The sequence below is a fragment of the Heterodontus francisci genome, chromosome 4 (assembly GCF_036365525.1).
Source record: "Heterodontus francisci isolate sHetFra1 chromosome 4, sHetFra1.hap1, whole genome shotgun sequence".
Lineage (NCBI taxonomy): Eukaryota > Metazoa > Chordata > Chondrichthyes > Heterodontiformes > Heterodontidae > Heterodontus > Heterodontus francisci.
The window spans coordinates 166,920,550-166,928,698 of NC_090374.1; the positions used below are offsets into that span (position 1 = coordinate 166,920,550).

Genomic DNA, 8,149 nt, shown 5'->3' on the forward strand with positions numbered 1-8,149 from the left:
CTGTAGATGTATCTTTAGGGACAAGGAATACCCCTTGAAGAGATAACTACTCACCTGTCTATAAAACCCTCAGATAGAGGTACAGAGGTGCTACACCAAAGACATCTGTTTACCAGGACAACCATTGAACAGGTCATTGGGCTTCTGAAGATGTAGTTCTGGTGCCTGGACCAGTTGGGTGATGCCCTACAATACAGTCCTGTAAGGATCTCAGACATTCTCCGTAACATTATATTGATATATATAACATATATCACAATATATATTAATGATTTAGATGAGGGAACTAAATGTAATATCTCCAAATTTGCAGATGACAGAGTGGGAGGGTGAGTTGTGAGGAGGATGCAGAGAGGCTTCAGGGTGATTTGGACAAGTTGAGTGAGTGGGCGAATGCATGGCAGATGCAGTAAAATGTGGATAAATGTGAGGTTATCCACTTTGGTAGCAAAAACAGGAAGGCAAATTATCTGAACAGCTATAAACTGAGAGAGGGGAAGATGCACCGAGACCTGGGTGTTCTCGTACACCAGTCGCTGAAGGTAAGCATGCAGGTCCAACAGTTGGTAAAAAAGGCAAATGGTATGTTGGCCTTCATAGCGAGAGCATTCGTGTACAGCAGCAGGGATGACTTGCTGCAATTATACAGGGCTTTGGTGAGGCCACACCTGGAATATTGTGTGCAGTTTCAGTCTCCTTATTTGAGGAAGGATGTTCTTGCTATAGAGGGAGTGCAGCGAAGGTTTACCAGATTGATTCCTGGGATGGCGGGACTGACGTATGAGGAGAGATTGAGTCGGTTAGGATTATATTCACTGGAGTTCAGAAGAGTGAGGGGGGATCTCATAGAAACCTGTAAAATTCTAACAGGACTTGACAGGGTAGATGCAGGAAGGATATTCCCGATGGTGGGGGAGTCCAGAACCAGGGGTCATAGTCTAAGGATACGGGGTAAACCATTCAGGACTGAGATGAGGAGAAATTTCTTCACCCAGAGAGTGATGAGCCTATGGAATTCGCTACCACAGAAAGCAGTTGAGGCCTAAACATTGTATGTTTTCATGAAGGAGTTAGATATAGCTCTTGGGTCTAAAGGGACCAAAGGGTATGGGGCAAAAGCCGGAACAGGTTACTGAGTCGGATGATCAGCCAAAATCATAATGAATGGCGGAGAAGGCTCGAAGGGCCGAATGGCCTACTCCTGCTCCTATTTTCTATGTTTCTGTGTAACATGGCTCTCCAGAAAGGTGTGGAGCTTGAGGATGATGAGGCCTGGAAGGAGACAGCTCATTGGAGGAAGAGGAGGAGCCGGAGGTGGGAGAGAAGGAGGAAAAGAGGCAGCAGGCGAGGATGCAGAACACTGAGGTGCCCCAGTTACTTAGGGAGGTGGCCGGGCACTGTGAAGGACACAAAGATTTTGTCTGGATGCCATAAATGTCAGGGATCATCTTATTCAGAAATGCTTCAACTTAGCCCCTCTCATCTAGGATGAAGGCCATGGCATGCATGTCTGAGTTACCTGTGCTAACACATCCATTGAAGATGCAGCCTGGAACACTTAAACTCTTACCACCATTGAAGGAACCACATCAGCCCAAGGGCTTTGCCGTCACTGTTGAGGAACCTTTGATCTCCCTTACCACCACATACCTCTTTTCTTGTCCCACCATGAATAAAAGATGTCTCAGGCATGGCTTAAAGTGTGATAAGTAACATAGTGCTTAGAAAGTAAAACAGTGCACAGATAAAACAAGAAGACATTCCAGTGACCCAATCAAGTGAGCAGGCTGTCTCCACGCTCGGCCACTACTACATAGTGCTCCCCTTGTCGCCTTAGCGGAGGTGGAGGCCGCCTGCTCATTTGCAGCTGAGATGCACATGGTGGTTGTCCTCTTTGTGGAGGTGCCTGGAGGGGAGGTATCTCTAGAGGCTGCTGCAACTGCATCATTGCAGGAGCCACCTCCATCACTTGGCCCTGCTGCACTGAGGCTTTCACTGTCAGAGGAGTCAAGGAAACCAAGGATGATGAAGGCCCCCCATGAGGGGTTGCACCCTAATCCTCCTCCCTGACACCCCCAGCCATTTCTGGGCACTCCTGATGGCTGGAGGGAAGAACCAGCTGGTTTGCAACAGATATCCCTTCCAGACATCCCTGCACCATCAGTGTCACTGACATGCTAGATAATGTGGTATGCATCCTACAGACATCAGTGTACAGTTTCTGCATGCACACCAGGTGCTGCCACATATGGCTCTCCATGAGGTTGGCCACTCTCTCTATGGAAGAGCTCATGTGCTCATAGGCCTGAGCCATTGTGGCTCACATGTGCTGGATGGACTCCTCCATTTTCTGCCCATGGCCCCACACTACCTCAGGGAACTTTGACATATGGGAGGACATGTCCTGCTAGATACATCCCTCTTTCCTGTGACTCCTAAGGTCTGTAAAAGATGGTAATATTATTTTAATCAAAATTTGTGGTTGAGACTTGCAAGGTTATCCAACCCAGGAGCATTGATAGTTTAAATGAAATACAGAAAGCTATGCTGTATATAGGAGTACAGAAAGCTGACCGAATCTGACCAGCATGAATTGCAAAAGGCAAAAGGGCTTTTTGAGCTAAATTAACTTGTTAACAGCTGCAAGCTGTTTTCATTACAGATAAACAGATTCACTGAAAAAACACCTCAAGGCTATGGAATGTTTAGCAAAAAGCAGAAATGTTGTACAAATTGAGTCAAAACCAATCAACAGACATGCTTTAAAGCTATATTTTGCTTTAATGCCAAGTTTGGACTTTGGAGAAGTTTTGCGTACACAAAAACATGGAGTCACGGTGTCTAGAAACATGAAGATAAGAGATTGACATGACTGAACATGTTTTAAACAATGCAAATTCAGCTCGTCTAAGTGGTCCAAAGTGTTTTGAAAACTGTGAGAGAATGGCACAAACTGATGTTGATTGATGATGTCAGAGTCTGTCTTCTTTTGAAATGCAGAGAAATGAGAAATTCTCCAAGCAGCAGTTTTTAAGTCATTAATTTAAGGAACTTGGATTGTTTAATTTTTCTGTGGTTTTAAAATGTGTGTGTGACCAGGAAAGGAAGCTGCCATTATATTTGCTGAGAAATATCTTGAAGACATCTGTAACATCCACAAGGGGTGATTAACTTACTGAAGGAAAGTTAAACATATGCTGATCGTCAAGGCAGTCTCTAATATCATAGTTTGAACAAGGAATTAGATGCCTCATTGGACAATTGCAGCACAAAATGGATTCTGAAGGGATAGTACAATCTTGTCAACAAAACATCCTACCCACATTGGAAAGAAAGGTATAAAAATCGTTGCAAACCATGATTCAGTACTTAAGTCGCGTAGCTTGGTCAGCTACTGAAGGGAACTATCGGCAGAGAGGTGACCACTCACTGGATGATTGTGTATGTACAATTCCTTGTAAAGTATTTGTAGCTAGCAGGTGTATTGCTAACAGGTGTGTTGCTAATGGACTTTTTTGCTTCCAGATCTATTGTTAACCTAACCTAGTAAAATCTTTAGTGTTTAATTTGAGCTTTGAGTGTTGTCTCCTTATTTCTTGTAATTCTCGTGTTCGAACTGTAATCAATCGGGCCCGCACTTCATTTGACCCATCTCCATTCCCACCCCCGTGGCTGCTAATTGGCTGCCAAACCCATCTCCATGTCAATTAAGGGGTCAACCCCGTGTAAATCATGATTCAATTCTGCTATCCCAGGGGTGGTTTCAGGACCTGGAAACAGTCCTGACTTCTATTTCCTGTCCCCGATGTGAAAATCCAGCCCTGGGTATTTGAAATGGGGAGTACTCTACTCCCAGTACTATCGCCACTCAACTTAAAATAAATTCTTATCTCTTTAATTCCAGAGTTCATGAAATTAAATACAACAGTCCTAGGTTTAGTGGCTATAATTTTCTGGAATGTAGAATGAAGGAAATGGCATTCATTGTGAAGAGACCTCCCCATCGCTGGTGTCAGCACTATGGAAGCCCCGAGGGCATACAATGGCGCGGGTTGCGCTGCCAGCCACTTCTGCCATATCCCACGCAGCAGCACATGGTGGCCAAGGCACTCGTGCAGGCATGCCGTGCACGCGCTAATAGCATGAGGGAGCTTTGATAGTGGTGTCAATCAGCCACAGTAGCTGATTTGATGTAAGTTTTGCAAACTTGCTCTGTGCAGGTTCAGTGAGTACCTTTGTTTAGCACTCTCAACTGAACTCCCTCCACTCGCACTATTTAATGGGACAGACAACAACCAATTTTCAGGTGAGGTACTTTTGACATCCTTCTACTATAGTGAAGTTTGAGGAAGTACTGTGGCTTGTATTTGGAAGTCCGTTGGTGAGCTGGTACATTCAATCAGGCAGGGCAGAGGAATTGGCCACCCAAGTCTGCAAGAGGTATGGGGGGCTGTAGTTGCAGTGCCTCAGGGTCTGCAACACGGCCAAGAAATAAAGCAGAGGCTGCAGAGAAGGGAAGCTCTGCAAAGAGGGAGGCAGAGAAGGGCTCTCCACAGAAGACCTTACCTCCCACAGGCTTTCAGAGAGAGCTTCTTATTCCTCCACCTCGCCCAGGAACAATGTCTGAGGTGACTCAGATTCAACAAGGAGCTGGTCACTGAACCATGTCAACTCCTTCAAGAGGACCTGGTGCTCACACCAGGGCAAGGACAGCACTGCCGGTGACCATAAAGATTACAGTCATGTTAAACTTATGCATGACTGGAAGAGGTCCATGGTCACATCATCTGCAGATTTCACTTCATGCCAGATGGCTGGATAAGAGTAAGATAGGATTTGAGAAGGGGCATAAAGCAGTAACATACCATTATCCTTAATGTTCTCGGCAACACCAGATGCAACAGGCTCTGTCACACCCGAACCTATGTTGTGGAACACCATCTCCCGGGAAACAGGTTCAAATCCCACCATAGTAGCTGATGGAATTTAGATTCAATTAATTAATAAACATCTGGAATTGAAAGCTATCCATAATAATGGTGCCATGGAATTATCATCAATTGTCATAAATACCCACCTAGTTCACTAATGTCCTTTAGGGAAGGAAACCTGTTGGTCTGGCTACAAGTGACTCCAAAACCAGAGCCCTCTGAAATGGCCTAGCAAGCCATTCAGTTGTCAAGGGCAATTAGGGATGGGCAACAAATGCTGGCCTTCCCAGTGACGCCTGTATCCCATGAAATAAAGCTCAGCAGCAGCTTGGTTTCTGTCAATGCAGCTCCCCTTTAAGAGGGACAGACTGCATTTAAGAACTGGAGGCTAGCTGGAATACATGCTAGCCTCATACATTGTTAGGGCCCCTGTTGAGCGTGCAACCAGCCTGCAGTGCTAGTCGTGTTCGGCTGAACACTACAATCATTCTAATGAGAAGGCAGCATGAAATTTGTATGCGCCAAGGGTCTGGGGAAGGGTGGATTGCAAATTGTGGCCCCCGAGCTCTGGGGCCCAACAAATGGTACAAACCAATTTTTAGCCCTTCCTTTTTTAACTTCACTTATAATCAGATGCTTATTTGCTGTTGTAATGGATCTATCTGATTGAATATGCATTCTCTGTGAACCATTAGCTTTAGCTGCCTCCATGGTCAATTAACTAGCTTTATAATAAAAAGGAGGGCCTCAAATGTATCTGCCAATACAAAGTGTGAGTGTTTGTGTGTGTGTGTGTGTTAATGAGTATGTGTGTTTTGGTATGTATGGATGTATGTGTGTGTTTTATGTATGTGTGTGTGTTTATCTGTGCGTGTATGAGTGAGTAACCTTCCATTTTCAGACTCCATATATTGCTTTAAAGGATATACTTACATATACTGCTCATCATAGTTAGAACTAGCACCATGTTACTTCACCGTTAACCAGGAGCTACACACTTAACACAGCAAGGAAAATCTTCTTTACCCCACCATTGTATAATTTTTCAGCTTAAATGAATACAAGAATATGAGATTTTCAAATCAAACAATTACTTATCTTCCATATAATAACAGCATTACTTAATTGTTCTAGATAAATCTACATTCCTGTCTTTTTCGCTTCTGATCAGTTCAAAGCAATATTGAAGAATTTTTATTCCGCAGTAAATTGGTTGAACTCTCCATGGCAACCATAGTCAGCCAGCAGCAGCAGTTACATTCAATTTGCCTCTGGCATACTCTCAGGAAGAATGTGTGGAAATGGTCTTATTGACCAGCTATTTTGGAAATAGGACCTGCAACCTGATTGATTGCAGGCCTAATTATTGCCCTATGGTAATTCCTGTGCAATTGTTATCTACCTGTTAGGTTTTCAGTTATTTTGTAAGATTGTATGTCGATTATGTGTATTATGAAAAAAGAGGAGTGCTGGAGTGCATGCGAAGAGGGAATCAGTGCAAATCAATGGGAACTGGTTACAAGAAGAACACTCAGACTGTAGAGACTGTAGGAGAGGCATCTCTGAATAAAATCTGGTCACTAGCTTGTGTCTCGGATTGCGGAACAGAAACTTAATTGGAGAACATTGTCCAATTTCTATAAATGAAAATTTTCAAAATAAATCATATAATGACAGATGAATCACATTCTAACATTTAAGAGAATGGTAAATAAATATGGCATTACAGATTTATAATAGTGATTGAATTAATTGATCTTTTCTTTAATGATCACTGATTCAATGATTGAAATCAATGTGCAATCACTGCATCTCATTCATCTATTTTATGTCCCTGATCTGGTTGATTTGTCTTTAGGGTAGATACTACAGGAATATTTGATTTATACAGATGAATCAACAATAGATTTGGATAGTTTCATTATGCCGGTATTTCAATCAATCAATCTATTATGTAGTTACAGACTATTTCTAATTTTACAATCAATAGGCTTTCATTTATGATAGAAGAAAAAAGACAAATAGAATTCTGAAGTTTAGGCAAGGAATATATGTTTTTGTACAAGATGCTGGTTAAGACACGATTGAAGAAATGGGCTGGATTTTAAGAGCTCAACAGCAAGCTGGGCCGCATGCCAAACAGCCACCGCAATCTTAAGGGCGGTGGCTCATTTAAATAGCTGGAGCGGCCCATCCCTCCCAATCACCTGAAGGGGGCGGGCTGTCCATCCCCGGCAATGGTGTCAGCTGCCTGAGCACTGAAACCATTTTTAAAGGGCAGTCAGCCCTGCCAGCTTATTTAAATATTTCCAGCCCCCTAATGTCTGAGATTGTCCCAGAATTCCTCCAGGATCTCAGTGCTTCTGGTTTGGAGACTATCAGCCTCTTCTCAGAGATGCCACACCACGAGAATGAAGATCCAAATTCAGATGGTGAAAGTTCTTTGTCAACAGGCAGTGTTTCTTCCCGCTCTAGTGACTCAGAAGAAGGGATTGACATTGTAACCACTGTAAAGCAAAGGCTGGCAGTGGGGATCATTCCTAAGGGGAAATCTCCAAGGACCAGAACCCACTCACAGACTCTTTCCAACATCAAAATATGGAGTCTGGAAATCCAGCAACAGCACAACTACGCCAAGCCCTCACTTCTGCTCTGTAGAGAACCACCAGCAGCAGAACGAGCCAGAACAGACAGGTACCTGCATGAGGCCAAGTACTCCTCCCACAGCAAGTCCTGGACCTTGAGCCCCAAGCCTTCAGACGTGGAGGATGAGGAGAGGTGAAGGACACGCAATGTCCTGAAGAGGCAAAGGAGGAATAAGTTGAAGCATTTTCTGTTGGCTCTTTGAGATGAGGTGCCAGAACTTTCCAAGAATGACAAGTCCTCAAAACTGATCATCCTGAGAAAAGCAACAGAGTATATTAGCAGGCTGAAGGAAGAGCAACAGAAACTGAATGCAGAAAGGGAGAAACTTCAGAAAAAACAGCAACAGATGAGATGCAAATTCCCTGAGTAAGAGTTGTCAAACAACCAAAATGATATATGGACTTTTACGCCTCTGCACTTGTAAATTTCACAATCCCTATCCTCACGCTTGTAAATTTTATTTTCTCTATCCTTGAAAACTAATTTTGATATTATGAAATTTTATGTGTTTTTATTTGTAGCGTACGAGACTTATCTTTGGAAAGAAAGGGGATGTTGTATGATCACTTTGA

General features: G+C 43.4%; 1 pseudogene; it reads left to right on the forward strand.

Moving 5' to 3' along the window:
- The first annotated feature begins 5,436 nt into the window (after positions 1-5,436).
- LOC137368844 (N-myc proto-oncogene protein-like) lies at positions 5,437-7,947 on the forward strand (annotated as a pseudogene).
- The last annotated feature ends 202 nt before the right edge of the window (positions 7,948-8,149 follow it).